At 37.2% G+C, this 16,291-nt stretch overlaps 1 long non-coding RNA gene across 1 annotated transcript in view; it reads left to right on the top strand.

The window, feature by feature from the left end:
* The first annotated feature begins 9,548 nt into the window (after nucleotides 1-9,548).
* The window catches only part of LOC107753290 (uncharacterized), a 9,546-nt gene continuing 2,803 nt past the window's right edge, over nucleotides 9,549-16,291 (top strand). Inside the window, exon 1 of the long non-coding RNA XR_001641453.1 lies at nucleotides 9,549-9,622. This is a non-coding gene — a long non-coding RNA (uncharacterized LOC107753290). The remainder of the gene's footprint in view (nucleotides 9,623-16,291) is intronic.

The following is a 16,291-nucleotide window of genomic DNA, read 5'->3' as shown; positions in this document are numbered from 1 at the left end:
ACCTTGTTTATACGGTGAGAGTGGTGTCTTGTGCATTCTGTGTGCCTAATGTTGTTATAATTGTTATAGCAATGATAAGTCACTGTGACACTGGAGGAGAGTGACGCTTTACCGCAAAACACAAAGCTGGATTATCTCAAAATATATGCAGAGTTCACAGACACATCCACCAGGAAATTTTCCATTAGTTTTGTTTCTTTCTGGGTTTTTTTTTTTTTTTTTCCTACCAAGGGAAATCAAACCCACAGATTTATGGACTTGGGTACGTGGATGTGTGTGTGGGGGTGTTAAAACATCAGAGGGATGACTGCTCATACAAACACTCATTGCTCCAGCAGCAGAGGACTGCTGTCATTATCAGCTTTTGATGAGACCGCCGCCCTCTCTGGGAATGAAAGCAAAACATCTAACATGTTTTTTATATTGTTTATGTGAGTGGAAAGGTGTAAGCGATATGGAATATGTACAAAAGGACTGCTTTTTTTAAAGATACGATCTTTGGTTAAAGAAATACATGTAATCATTTTTACCTGGGTTTAAAGGAATTGTGTAACCCAAAAATGAAAATACTGTTGTTGTTGTTGTTATGCATTCTTATGTTCATCCTCATGTCATTCCAAACCTTATTATTTTATTTTGTTTTATTTTATTATGTTTTTAATCTGTGGAACACAAAAGGAGACTTTAAGAATCTTCATACAGTTCTTTTCAGATGTCTGTTAAACCTAAAACAAACAAACAAAAAAAAGTCAATTTAACATTCCAAAGTTTGGGTTCAGTAATTTTTATTATTTATTATTATTATTATTATAATTTTTCCTGTTGAGAGAGAATTCAGAACAAAATTTGCAGCATATTAGAATGTTTTCTGAAGGATCATGTGACACTGGAGTTATGGCTGCTAAAACTTCAGCTTTGTCATTGCATGAATAGAACAAGATGGTGCCATGCATGGCTGCCTCGGTTTGTAGCTCCTTGGTACTTTTTTTTTTTTTGTTTGTTTGTCCTGTTTTAAGTATTTTTTTTTCTGATCAGCTTTAAAAGGGACGAACTCCTTGCCATCAGAAATCGCACAACAAATAACTTATTGCCAACTTTTCAGCATTCAGACGTTTTACTGGACATTCTAGTCAGAGGAGCTGCGATAAGTGCTCCAAGCGACGCAAACGTTGTGAAATTCCGACAGCGCGGTTTCAGGACTCCAGGACTCATAACAAATAAAACAGACAAACTACTACTCCTCACCCGCACAAAATAAAATAGAATAATTGTTTCCCAAAGTCTTTGGAGCATAACACACAAACAAGGACTTTTTAAAACTCTGCTGCACTTTGCTTCATGGAAACTTGGTTGAACGGAGCCATCCCGGACTAACGGGCTTACAGCTGTTCAGAGCGGATCACGTCACCAAGACTTCGGGGAAACCGAGAGGCGGTGGATTGTTTTTATATCAACGAAGGCTGGTGTACAGATGTGACAGTTTTAAAGAAGATGTGCTGGCCAAATTTGGAAGCTTTCTATATTAACTGTAAGCCTTTTTATTCACCGCGGGAGTTTTCCTTGTTTATTCTGGTGAGTGCATACATTCCTCCTGACACTTGTGTGAACACGGTGCTGGAACAGCTGACTGATCAGATCACACACACACACAGAGCAATGTTACCCGGACTCTTTCATTATTATTCTCACCCGCGAACTGAATACAGACAGCACATCACATGCCCCACCAGGGACAGCAATATCCTGGACCATTGCTACACAGTTTTAAAGGATACATACCACTCTGTCCCTCGAGCGGCTGGGACTCTCTGATCACTGTTTGGTTCTTCATCTACCGAGCAGCTCTGGGACTCTCTGATCACTGTTTGGTCCATCTTCTACCAGCCTACAAGCGAAACTTAAATCTGCTAAGCCTGTATTAAGACCTGTAAAGAGAAGGACTAATGAAGCAGAGCGGGATTTACAAGCCTGCTTCGACTGCACTGATTGGAGTGTTTTTGAGGCTGCAGTCACAGATCTGGATGAGCTCACAGACACCATGACATCCTACATCAGTTTCTGTGAGGACATGTGTGATCCAGCCAGGACTTAACATTTAACAATGACAAATCTTGGTTCAGTGCAAAACTCAAACAGCTTTGCCAGGCCAAATAAGGATGCCTGCGGGAGTGGGGCCTTGTACAGACAGGCCAAATACACACTGAATAGGGAGATGAGAGTAGCTAAGAGAAGCTACTCTGAAAAGCCAGTTTTCAAGCAATGACCCTACATTAGTGTGGAAGGGCCTGAAAGCCATCACCAGCTACAACACCCCATCCACCAGCACTGTGTAGAATCAGCTTTTAGCTGACGGTTTGAATGAGTTTTACTGCAGGTTCGAAAAGCCTGCTCTCACACCCCACACCCGCTCTGACCGTCTCACAACACAGCCATCAACACCCTCCCCCTCCCTCCCCTACTGCTTCTCACCAGCACTTAAGATCTGTGAAGATGATGGACACTTGCTGGACCCCCTGCAGTGTGCTTACTGAGGAAACAGGTCTGTAGATGATGCAGTCAACATGGGACTGGAGTGCATCCTCCAACATCTGGACAAACCTGGGACTTATGCAAGGATCCTGTTTGTGGACTTCAGCTCCGCTTTCAACACCATCATCCCGGTTACCTTTCTGAATAAACTGACACAGATCTCTCTACTCACCTTCATCTGTCAGTGGATCACCAGCTTCCTGACAGACAGGCAGCAGCTAGTGAGGCTGGGAAAACTCACATCCAACACCCGCACCATCAGAACTGGAGCTCCTCAGGGGTGCGTGCTTTTCCCACTGCTCTTCTCCCTATACACAAATGACTGCACCTCTGTAGACCCTCTGTCAAACTTCTGAAGTTTGCAGATGACACCACAGTCATCGGTCTCATCCAGGACGATGAAAAGTCTGATTACAGAGGTTGAGCAGCTGGCTGTCTGGTGCAGTCACAACAACCTGGGGCTGAACACGCTCAAAACTGTGGACTTTATGAGAAACCCCCCTGCACTCCGCCCACTCACCATCATGAACAGCACTGTAGCAACAGTGGAGTCATTCAGATTCCTGGGCACCACCATCTCTCAGGACCTGAAGTGGGACAATCACATTGACTCCATTGTGAAAAAAAGGCACAGCAGAGGTAGTACTTCCTTCATCAACTAAAAAAGTTCAACCTTCCACAGGCGCAGATTATAGAGTTTGACTCAGCTGTTATTGAGTCGGTTCTTTGCACTTCAATAACTGTCTGGTTTGGGTCAACCAGCAAATCAGATATAAGAAAACTGCAACGGACTGTTTTCGGAATTGGTGTGCACCTGCCCAACCTTAAAGGGGTCCTATTATGCTTTTTCACTTTTTCAACTTTAGTTAGTCTGTAATGTTGCTGTTTGAGCATAAAAAAGATCTGCAGAGTTACAAAGTTCAAAGTCCACTTCAAAAGGAGATATTTTATTTAACAGAAATCACTTTTTAAAAACTACAACGAATGATTCGTTTGCACTGCAACGCATATTTTCCCGGGATTTGTGATATCACAAATCTCGATGAATGGGATGAGACCTGGTTGAGCTGAACTAGAGAAGGCAACGAGTGTTATCACTATGTCGCAGACACGCTAGCTTTCCCAAGGCAGACGAACTTAGAGTGGTTACAATCATCCGGATTTAAATCGCGCTCAAATTGATTTGATATTGACGCAATATTTACACTGAAGCTCGCAGGTGGGTATGGTAAGGGGGATGTCATTTCCCGACCAGGCGCCGAGTGGTGCCAATCACAACACACACTGGCCCAGCTAACCAATCACAGCTGATAAAATGTATTTTTGAAAAGAAACTTAGGTCTATGGCATTTGTCATTAGACATGACGTAACTGATGTCCATATTGCATGATCGGTTGTATATTTGATTTGTCCATGGAAAGGGGATTTTTGAGCCATTAATACTTCAATTTTAGTCACACACTTGGAATATAGTTAGGACTTCATAGATCTGCTTTAAACTGTATTTGTATAAAGAACGGGAATGACATGATGACAGAATAATAATGGCAGAATGTTTTTTGGTGAACTGACACTTTAATCTCTGCTTGAAATCTTTCTATTTAGTCAAATCAGAAGACAGTTAACAGAATAAAGTTAAGCAGTGTTTAGGTTGTTTTTGTAAAATCTATCATCTGAGTTTGGTAAGCCTGGGTAAACTGTGATCTGAAGTGAGTCAATCGTTGTCTCTGTGTGTGTTCAGGTGAGAGTGTGGGCAGACACAACATTAAGATGTTTCCTGCAGTGTGATGTTCCTCAGTGTGGGAGAGATGGAAGGTGATAGACCCATTCACCTGCTGCAAGAGGCTCTCAGGGGGGAAGGCCTGTGCTCTCTCAGCAGGTGTGTTTTGCCACTGCTGCTCCTTTTAGATGAAGTCATGCTGATGTATTTCTTAGGTGGATGGAGGGATTGATAAAAAGAAAATACACTTTTGAAATGGTAAATTAAGTTTGTGTAACGCTATATTGAGTCTTTAAAGATGATGTAATCATTTTAATGTTAAAACACTTTCTTCAGTCCCACTTCAGGGGATACATGAAGAATGCTAACCAGCTAACTCATAGTAATGCAGAGATCCTTCATGTCCCTCATTTTGAAAAATCTCAAGTTGTGTGGGATATTGTGTCCAACCAAAAGGGAACTAGGAAGAAGTGATGACCACACAGATAATATACATTAGTTGACTGACTTACAGTTGACACCAGGTGGTTTAGATTTAGCTGGTTAGCTGATTAGTTAGCCCCAGCTTACTACAGTATATAGCATTGGTTTATGCCTGCAGAGGTAAAAAAATGTGTCTGGTAGATATATTGCTATACTGTTTATATGATTTGTGTTTCATAGTTTTGAAGAACAGCTTTAAATGTGCCATCAAATTCATTTAATATTATTAGTTGTCCTGTTTAAAATATTTTGTCTGAAGTGTTACTTAATGTGAAGCTGTTTTTGTGTTTATGCCAGGCAGACTTAATATTCATCTTAATCTGATCTTTTATTTTGCATTTAGTTCCCAATCATAAAAAGTCTAATTAGATGAAAGGCCTTCAATTTGTAAAATATTTAACTGACTATCAAAAAAAAAAACAGGCTGCACTATATATAAACCATTCTTTACAGAATTTCCATCAAAAATAACTCATGATATATGCCAATTTTGTCATATTAAATTCAAGATCGTGGACATGCCATCCTTCTGTTATGTTCCCCTAGTAAATCATCTTCATCATTTTAATGAAAAAATGGAAGTCCAACTTCTCATTTATATTTAAATACAAATAAATCATGCTCCTAAATGATTTATGCATTTTTAAAACCTAGAGATATGTGCAGAGCTTACAATTAATAATGCTAATACAAATGAAAACGGGATACCGTTCTAAAAATGATGTTTTTTCATCTGAAGTGTGATGAGTCAGTGGATCAATAAAGAGTAGACATTGAGGGGTAATAAAAAATGAGAGGAGTGTTTATTTATCTCAATTTCTCTTTAAGTGCATTTAGCCTTTTGGGCTTCTGCGGTTCACAGTAAGAGCAAAAACTATGGAATTCTGGATTTTTTTTTCTTGCATGAGTGTCTCTACCAAGTCTATTAGATAGGGTGCTTTTCTCTTTTTCACTTTCTTTCCTGTATTGTTTCCCTTCATTGAACAGCTATAGCAGCACAAAAGACCTGAGACTTCAAAATTTATGATGCATGTCTCATAACCCTTTTGTGATTTGAAAAGCAATTATTTCCCATGGTGTTATTAGAATGGCAAATCAAGGGAAAGATCCAATAAGATATTAAAAAAACAAATGATTTTTTTTTTCAAAAGAAGGTTGAAATGAATGTGTGAATGTGTGTACATTCTTCTCACTACAAGTAAAATCTATAATGATATGAAAATAGCAATAGCACTTAATAATAATAGCAATTATATTTATTTATATATATATATATATACACTGAATATATGCATTCATGGGAGCTTATTAAATTAAAATTTTAAATTAAAATTTATGCATTTAGGTAATTTAATTTATTACCTCACACGTATAATTAGAATTACATACTGAGAATATGCTAGAACATCTTGTGCCATTAAATCCTATTACTTGTGTCGTTTCTCATAGTGAAATACTTCTACCTTTATATGGTGGAAACAGGTATTGACTCACTTTTAACGTCAAGAAGAGCAACAAGGCAGAAATGAGGAGAGAGGAACAGTTGCAATTTACACTTTGGTTCTGGAGTGGCAGCTCCTATTGAGAGGACGTTAGGAGAAGGAAAACTGATCGCTTTCCCCAAGAAATGATGATTAAATAATGGACACCCATGTCCTTGGTGAATTCATGAGCTGTCAGCAGTTTTTCTTCTGCTGGTACCGGTTTTGTGATCAATAGCTGGCTCGCAGCCAAGCCATGCAGCACCAAACTTCAGTATTTACACCATTCCTGACAAACTGCTTGGGTAACCGAATTACATCTTGTGATTGAACAAAGTTATGATTCTGTTTATTGTGATTTGAAATGTACAAATGTGCAGTACTTTTGAAAAAGTGTTTGCAAGTAAGCAAGGCAAACTACTAACCAACTTGAATAGTTCACCCACAAAAGGACATCCACAATATTGCAGTGAAAAATCTCATCCAAATCAGGAGAGAAATATGCACAGATCAAGCACTTACAAGACAGTCCAAGACAGTTCTAAAGAAGTATGCCAAATATATTTCATAATGTTAAAGGGGTCATGAACTGCTTTTGTTTTTTGTACTGTTCTCTGATGTGCACTTATTATATTATCAAGATTTTTACATCAAAAAACATAATTTATAAGTAATATGCTACTTTCTGTCCTGTTTTGACCCCGCTCATCGGAACGCTCTGTTTGAATAAGCGTGGTGGATTGTTGACTCGGAAGTAAACGCCCACTGCGATGATTGGCTAACAGTTGTGTATGTTTGACAACCTACATCCTTCATGGATGGATGCTGATGTGATTTAGGTTAAAAACGCATAAATACTCAGTACATATCAAACAATCTGTAATAACTGACAAAGCAATAGTGAGCACATAATAAAAACAGTTACTCACACTTGTGTGTTTTACTGTCGGATCCAATATATTCGGCACAGCATCGTTTTTTTTTTTGTTTCAATTTTTGCGTCAAATTCTGCCTTGTTTATAAACGAATCCATGGTAAAATGAGGTGAACAAAGGACCAAGTTCTTACTGACGCGGTCTGGATCTTCATTAAAAATAAAGTTCATCCACTCTTTTCTAATGTTGGGATCAGATGGAAGGCGATGCAAAGACTGTGTTTGTCCTCAACTTGGCATTGCAAAATGTGTTGTTGTCTTCGGAACATCTTTATCATTTGGTTTCTGCATAGACCTGCGTTTGTCTCTGTCGTTATTTATATTACATGCGTGAATCGGTGGGTGGGGCTAAACAGGCAGTGATGTAGAAGCAGGCGTTGATCATCTTCTGTGGAGGCGGTGTTTAGCCACACTATTACGTCATAAAGTGGCACATTCCATGACCTGCCGTTTTGGCAGATTGACTTCAATATAGGCTGATTTTAGACTAACACGAAAGTTTGAGTTCTGAAACTTACGGGATGTTTTTATAGTACAATGACGTCTTGTATGTAAAATGATCAAGGGAATTTTGATTTCTCAGTTCAAGACCCCTTTAACATTATTATGAATTATGGACCATAATTTGTCCAGAAGCTTTTAACTTAACAGGATGTTGATAGACTGTAGTTGTGTGGTTGTGGTTGTGTAGTTGATGTTTTTATCAGCTGTTTGGACTCTCTTTCTGACGGCACCCATTCACTGCAGAGGATCCATTGGTAAGCAAGTGATGTAATGCTAAATGTCTCCAAATATGTTCTGATGAAGAAATAAACTCATCTAGGATGGCCTGAGGGTGTTCAGTATTTTTTCATTTTTGGGTGAACTGTTCTTTTAACTAGTAGCATGATAGTATTTTATTTATTTATTTATTTTTTCACAATTAGTCACTTTTTATTGTTACAGTTATATTTCCAACACTTGGCAGTGTAGCATGACAAAATGCTAGCATTTCAGATACTTTCATGAATGTCCGACTCCGAACTATAATGAAATGTAACTTGACCTATATTTAACAATTTATTATATTATCATTACAGTAAATAACATTTCTCCTGTTCAACTTTAATATCCGTAACCCGATCATAACAGAAGGTCTAAATGACTCCATATGGAACTGCAGTCTGATGTATCTTCTTTAATGGTAAGAATAGACACAACAGTCCCTGCGCAATGATTGTTGTTCTCTTATGTTTTGCTGCTGTTTCTTTTTAGCTGAAGGCCCACTGTTGGATCCTTTACTGTCTAGGTTCACTTGTCTCTTTCCCACAGGAAGACTTAGAAATCTTCATCTGAGGAAAGAGATGGATCTTTCAGCTGAGCTGTGGCGTCATTAGATACTTTAAAGAATGTGCTCTGACTAATCCTTACATTCCAAACAGGGATTTTCGTAAGTGATTTCTTACGCTAAATTGCATCCCAAAACAGTGGAAGCACCTCGTTCATTTAACGAGTTATTGTGTTTTAATGGGCTTGGCTTTGAAGCATTTAAAGCTTGTGATCCTGCTGAGTCAGGCTGAGCTGAGAGGAGGCAGCAAGGCATTGAGATCAATGGTGTTTGAATCAGGAAACAGGGTTTAACCTTTGAGGGTTCAGCAAAACAGCATCTCTAGACAATGGAGAAAATAATGATTGCAAGGAAATAAAGGCTATGTCCCACTGTGTCTCACCTTCTGAATGAAATCTCGCCCTTTTCTGTCAGAGGTCTGTCACACTCACTAATTAAAGAAGGAAGAGGGCTGACAGATTGAACGACTGCCTCTTGACATTTTTATATTTTTCATTCTTCGTTGTCATGTGAAGCTCACTTAAATGTTTCTGACCTCTCTGCTTTAATAAAGCTTGCACATGGATCTGCATGTCTCATGTCTTGTCAGCCCCGTAACAGAAACATTGAATTAAACATGACAAATAAACATATTAAACAGACAAATTTGATTCATGATTCATTTTCAAAACCTATTTTTGCAATTTTAAAACAATTCATTTTAATTTAATTTACATTGATTTACAGTGATTAACTTTTAATGATAAAATTACTATTTTTCCAAACAAACAATAAATAAATAGGGTTGTTCCATGTCAAAGCAACCAAATTTAAAAAAATTACCCAGCTCCAATTTCTTTTCTAATTTTTTTTTTCTTAAGAAAGATAAACATCATAATGAGGAAAGCCAAAATATTAAATGTCACGAATGTATATTTTCTGAGTAATCCACTATTTTGTAGAGGGGGGTCAAAATGACAAAATTTCACCTCAGATTCAGAGCCAAATTACAGGGGGTTAAAAATGACTTCAGAAAGATGGCAGCATCATTATGTTATTTTTACACAGAGATTGATAGGTCTATTAGTAAAATCTGTTGACTTTAGCAATCTTTGTTGCATTATATACCAATGGTGGCCATTCAAAAATGGGAAAGAGCACTTTTGAAGTGCAAGTTTGCATGTAACTCAGGAAGTATTAAATATATATTAATGCCCTTTTAATGCCAAGGGACATCTGGTTGAGTTGACAAGGAATAACCTAATAAATACATTTTAAAGTATGTATTTATTTTTGTTTGTTTGTTTGTTTGTGGCCTATATTTGGAGCCCATTATGAAAAAGTAGGCCAAGTTGTTTTATATGTAAAAAAAAAATGACAACATTCATTCACCTCTACACATTAATTTATATGGTTTAATGTTTACTGACTTTTGTAAATATTGAGTGCTAATTTACAGAATCACGATTAATTGAATTTTTTTTTTTTTTTTTGCATTTTAATTTGATTAGTAACATTTTTATTTTATTAATGCACTGATTTCCATTTACCGAAAAAGTTGATGTGAAGAAAAGTTTCTCAGCTTCTTGGATCAGAGTTTAAAACAGCAATCTGAAAGGTTATGGTTTTACCTAATCGGAGAAGCTAAAAATACATCCCTGTTTTCTTTGAACTCTGGCGAAAAGAAGGTGAAATTGAGGAAGAAGGCGCCTGAAGATTACAAAGGAACAGCCGATGTGAGACTGTGTATCATCATCAAAGACAATAACTTTGAAGCCAGCTTTCACTGGGTAATAATTAGACTCAGTTGAGCATAACACTTTTCAAAAAGCTCGCTAATGACTTTATGTACAGCAAATTTAATTAAATGCCTAACCATTCACATCAATTGGGAGAGGAATATGGAAAGTGTTCTCTCTACTCTAATGACTTGAAATTTTGAAGAGAAAGTAAAAGTGTGGCCTTTCCCCTGCAGAGAATGACTTCTGATAATAGCAACATTTAACCCGAATAATTTGAAGGCCCTTGGTGTACATATTAAGGGATTATATTTATGTATGCAAATAAAGGGATTACACCGTATGGATGGGGACGGTCTCTTCTCAAACCGGACATCAAAGTCTGGTACGGAGAGAATGTTAACCGGTAATTTTTTAAGCTAGCATAATCTGTAGTTGGGTTTGCTGAAACGTTTCTCAGAACTGCTAAAGTTATTGCATCAGTCAATAGAAATATTCCACTCAAACCAAGTGAAGTTCTGTTGAAGTTCAGTGTCTGGCATTGGACTTTAAAAGGAACCAATATTTTCAATATAAAAATCAGTTAGCATTCCCATTCATCTCAATGGTGGTTGCACGTTCAGCCATGGAAGTAGCAACCTGAATGCTGCCATCTTTGCTTTACAGGCACACAGTTAAATTTATAAACCTTTTTTTGAGTCGTAAACAGAGCAGCAGGTACTGTAAATAACATCCTGATTGACATCACTTATTGGCTGATAGCACCATGACAATGCGCACAAGCTCTTGACTAGTATATACAAATTCCTGTCTTCAGGCTTGTGCATGAGCTGTGATGTCAACAACAGCAGACAAAAAAAAAATATAAAAGATTTACAAAAATGTCACTGGTAAAATATTTAATAATTGATTGATTGATTGATTTCTTGCTTGCCAAAAACCTATGTGTGTAAGTCTGGGTCAATATTATTTATTTATTTATTTATTGTAACAATGCAAAACGCTTTACTACCACTTCAGATCAATGTAATACTATACTAATTACAATGAATGAATGAATGAATGAATTATCCTACTGATCCCAAACTTTTACTGAACCTGAATGGTTTTATATGTATAGTGTTAGTGGCCTATATTTAGAGTATATAAAAAAAATAAAAAAAAAGTAGGCATATTTTGAAAAATGTTCTAAATAAAAAAAAGCCAGTATTCATTCACCTGGTCTCCACCAATGGTTACTGACTGTTGGAAAGTCCAGAAAGTGTTATAGCGATGTCTGTCTCTTTTTGGTTGGCGTTTTAAGAACACATAACTGCATAAGTGCTTTTGACCATGTAAAAAATGCTTTTGACCATGTAAACATTCCCAGTGCAAGGTGAAAATGTATGCCAACCCTTTGGCAGCTATAAATTGAACCCCACCAAACATTTCCAGTAATTGAATCCCATACACAGTGGGAATCCCATACAAACCCCAAATGAATCCCATACACAGTGTTGTTATGAAATACCCAATTTCTTCCTGCAGTAGCAGAACAGCACAAGGGGGTGTTTCCTCAGCAGTTGCAGTGCTGTAGTTCACGTGTGTCTCGCTCTAATCCTCTCAGTCTGCTTTCACATGCACACTCTGTCCTCACTGAAATATGTTAATATCAAGCCGAACAGGTGTAGGGGAGAAAGGCCAGTCTGTTTAGACACATTTAGCAAGAAAAGCAGACTCTTTCACACTCCTCAAGGTCATATAGATGGAAGACACTTCCTATGGTTGGGAGATACTGCATGACACGGCTGTTATCTGTAATCATAGTGGACCAGAGTCTGGCATGGGTTACACCTCGTAATGAGGAAAGGCTTTTAACTTTGGAGGGTGAATTTACTAATCAGTTTCAACCTTTTTGTGCAACATATTTCAATATATTACATATTATTTTTACACAGATGTTTTGAATTCTGAAAGTTACTGTGCATTCATTTAAAGTGCATTAATCTCAAAAGATCAAGGGAACATTTACTGCTAAAGACCTTTTTAATTTCTTTCATACAAACCGGGTGTGAATTAAGAATTTAAAAGTTTGCTGTCTCATTTTTGCATTTGCCAGATGCTTTCATTCACATCTATTTATCTATTTATTTATTTAAAATAATAAAATTACTCAAACTTTAAAATGGAAAATATAACATGAAAAACAGATTCAAAATATTAATAATAGAAACTGATATAATGATGCTAAAATAACACGGCACACAGAACTAATGGACAGTAAAGCACAAACGGTTAAATAGTCCTGTTTCCCTGCATGTCTATAAACAGCATGCAATGTATGTCACACATAATGTTCGTGCTGTGGAAACCTGTGCATGAAACTCCACAACACTACACACCTGTCAGCCTTGTTCCCTTGAGGGATCTTAAAGTCCATTATATTGAGTGTTTTGCATTAAGAAAGCCTTAACTATGCTAATGAAAGTGTTGAAAAATGAATTAAAATATTAAAAAGGTCAGGTTGTGCTGCTGCAAGTGTTTCCTGTTAAGCAGACATCACAGACGCTAGAGTTTAAATATTATTCGCATAGCCAAATGTGCATGGAGAAATCATGGGGTAAATGAGTCACTTAGCTAATATCTGGCATTGTCATAAAAAAATCAGCTGGTGGCAGTTTGATAAACTGCCTTTGGCAAGTCTTGAAAATCTAATATTCCTGAGGAACACTTGTTTCGTATCATTAGCAACTGGATTAAGAATTCCCTTTGTGCTTTTCGTCGCATTTTCCTGTGAAGTATAATCTTTGAAAACATTTTACTTTTTCTTTTTTTCTTTTTTTTGAAGGTGGAGGTGTCTAATCTGTAAGGCATTTTGATATGAGGCAGTGCAGCAAACCTGAAGCGACAACGATTTGAACTACAAAAGCAAATCCCCGCTGAGCCTTCATGCAAAGCCAAACCTGATGTGGAGAAGATGAGGATAAATGTCTTTAGTGAGGCAGATCGGACAGGTAAAGGGAGTGATCATCAGGTGTTTTTACAGCCAAAACATGAAAGCAGTGTAGATATTATAAGCCTGGCTAGCTATCTGTGTCTCACATAGATTATTTATCGGGATACATTCACACGGATGTGTAAACAAATTAGCACAGTGGCCACCACTGAGGCTTTGCTTTCAAAGAGGAGATTTAGCGTGCAGGAATTACAGTATTTTTAACCACTTTTTGTTAAAAAACATTGGAAATTTGGAAAAGCTGCAAAAAATGCAATTAAAAGCTGTTAAAATGCATGTAGATAAACTAGTAGAGCTTGGAGCTAACAAGGTCATGGGTCATTCACAGGGATAAAATGGATAGCTTGAATGCTTTGTAAGACACTGTGAATAAAAGTGTCTGCCAAATAGATATTTAGTAAACACCGTTAGTGTGCAGTGATCTGAGGGATTTAAGCCACCACTGAGGCTTTGCTTTCAAAGAGGAGATTTAGCGTGCAGGAATTACAGTATTTTTAACCACTTTTTGTTAAAAAACATTGGAAATTTGGAAAAGCTGCAAAAAATGCAATTAAAAGCTGTTAAAATGCATGTAGATAAACTAGTAGAGCTTGGAGCTAACAAGGTCATGGGTCATTCACAGGGATAAAATGGATAGCTTGAATGCTTTGTAAAACACTGTGAATAAAAGTGTCTGCCAAATAGATATTTAGTAAACACCGTTAGTATGCAGTGATCTGAGGGATTTAACCTGTAAATGTTTTTCTTCAAATCTCAATGCTATTGTACATTTGATATACTCGTTTTGATGAAAAATTGACATGATTTAATTAGTGTTATTTACTCTTTGTATATTTTCATTATATTTGATATTATTAGTAGTAGTATTTTATATTTTTTGCTATTTACTACTTTGATGTATTTAAACTGCTAAACTGGATGCTATTTTATATTTGGCAGTTTGAGCTGCACATTCTGGTGAAAGATGGGCATTTTTTAATCATGTGAATTACTGCAGGTTTTCTACAGTGCATTTCTGAGGGTTAGAGAGCTGATATTGTACACTTTTGTAGCATGTAACTTTTTGTCCGTCCACTTATTGTGTTCATCAAAGGTCAGAATTTAATTTTAAATGATGATTATTCACTCTCTTTCTGATCTTTAAATGCATCTTTTGGCAATCCATCGGGGCAGGATGAATACTCAATAGGTTTTGATATGTAAATATGCTCTGCCATATGTTAATGTACTCATGGATTTCGGCATAGTCATAAAGGTTTCTGAACCCACTTTTGCTGGCATGAAGCTTTGTGTTGTGAATGTTAGAGAAGGTCTGTACAGAATATATCCACTTTAAAAGCAGATCTGTAAAAATATTAAGTACGGAATCTCTTTGTTATTTGTACTAACTTAATGGCTTTTTCAAAAAAAGAAAAAAAAAAGAAAAAAGAAACTACTGATAATGAATCACAGTGATTTCCACCTGCAGTCATCTTATGGTTTGCACCCATTCTGGGTAACAGAGACTTATTATCTTCCAGAAAAACTCTCTGGGGTCATTGTTATTGCACAGCAAGATACTGAATTAAATTTATCTGGCCTCAGCATTTCAATATGAAAATAACACTAATGTGTGATCTGTTGATAGTAATTAAAGTTTGGATAGCTGAACCTTGGGTAGTAAAATGTCTATTTATTTTCATTTTTGATTTGTTCTTTGCTACTGGATAATCTGGTATATACCAAGATTGGCCTTTTGACATGACTCAGGCCAGATTCGAACCCACATGAACGCAGCAGATCTTCATGTATTGAGTATTCTACCCATCAGCATTTACTCATAAAAGAAACATGCATTTATCCGGAGGCCGTCACCAAATTTGAAGAAAATAAAATGGCTTAATATGCATCGGATTCTTCATTAGGATAATGCACTTGGGTATAGAAACAATTCTGTTTTTCTTCCCCCCCCCCGGGTAAGAAGTGCCTAATGTATGCAAATGCATGCATCAGCCTTCAGGTGGCTCTAAAATTAAAATATCCCTAAACAGGCGTATACAAGTACGTCTTATTCTCTTCCTCTTTAACTATTCTGAGGTCATAAGTTTATAACACCACGCTATCATTATCAGATAAGTCAAGCGGTGAGAGTTTCAAGGGCATGGTTAAGGGAATCATTGTGTTAGGCCAAATATTCTGACTAACAAGATCTTTTGGGTGCCTCGTGGCAAGGTGTGCCATTTAGTGTCAGGAACCGCAGCAGCGGGTTCAAAGCTGCTCTTACTGATTGATGAAAGAGGAGGAAGGATGTATCCGTATCCTCGCCTCCTCAGCTATACGTCCACATCCTTGGCCTGTTTTTCACCCAGGGAGAGTGCATTATGTGTGAAGAGTGGCGTTCACTGCAGGGTGAACTTGTTCATGCGGTAAGTCCTGCATTCACTGTGAATCACAAACACTCGCCATTCCAGCCAAATCGTCACCCTCACAGGCTGATTTGTCAAACAGAAGGGTTTCTTTCACCTGCTCTCTCTCCTTCCTCACTGTCACTAGAGTCTCCAAGCTTCCTATTTGACAGTATTGATCTGTTTTTTTTTTTTTTTCTTCACCTCAGGACTGTCTACATGCTTGTAGCTTGATAGACTAAGCTCTGGGTTGGTTTTTATTCAGAGTGTGTGGGGGATAAGCTTTTAAGACAGCATTGGAATAATCAAACTCTTATGTCAGACAGGATGAGGTGAATGACATTTCGAAGAAATCCATGCAGATGTAGTACCTCCTGATATCCAGCAATGCTCCTGTTAGGATTTGATTCATGTCTCTGAATATTGAAAACTAATTTTAATCTTCTTAATTGATTTATTCTAGTTGGAAGTTTAGAATCCAATTTACAATTTAGAATATGTCAGACAGGATGAGGTGAATGACATTTCGAAGAAATCCATGCAGATGTAGTACCTCCTGATATCCAGCAATGCTCCTGTTAGGATTTGATTCATGTCTCTGAATATTGAAAACTAATTTTAATCTTCTTAATTGATTTATTCTAGTTGGAAGTTTAGAATCCAATTTACAATTTAGAATACAAATGCCATGGTAGTTTTAAATGTTTTTTTTTTTTTTT

The sequence above is a fragment of the Sinocyclocheilus rhinocerous genome, unplaced genomic scaffold (assembly GCF_001515625.1).
Source record: "Sinocyclocheilus rhinocerous isolate Xijiao unplaced genomic scaffold, SAMN03320098_v1.1 scaffold411, whole genome shotgun sequence".
Taxonomy (NCBI): Eukaryota; Metazoa; Chordata; class Actinopteri; order Cypriniformes; family Cyprinidae; genus Sinocyclocheilus; species Sinocyclocheilus rhinocerous.
This window is presented reverse-complemented; position numbering and strand designations above follow the sequence as displayed.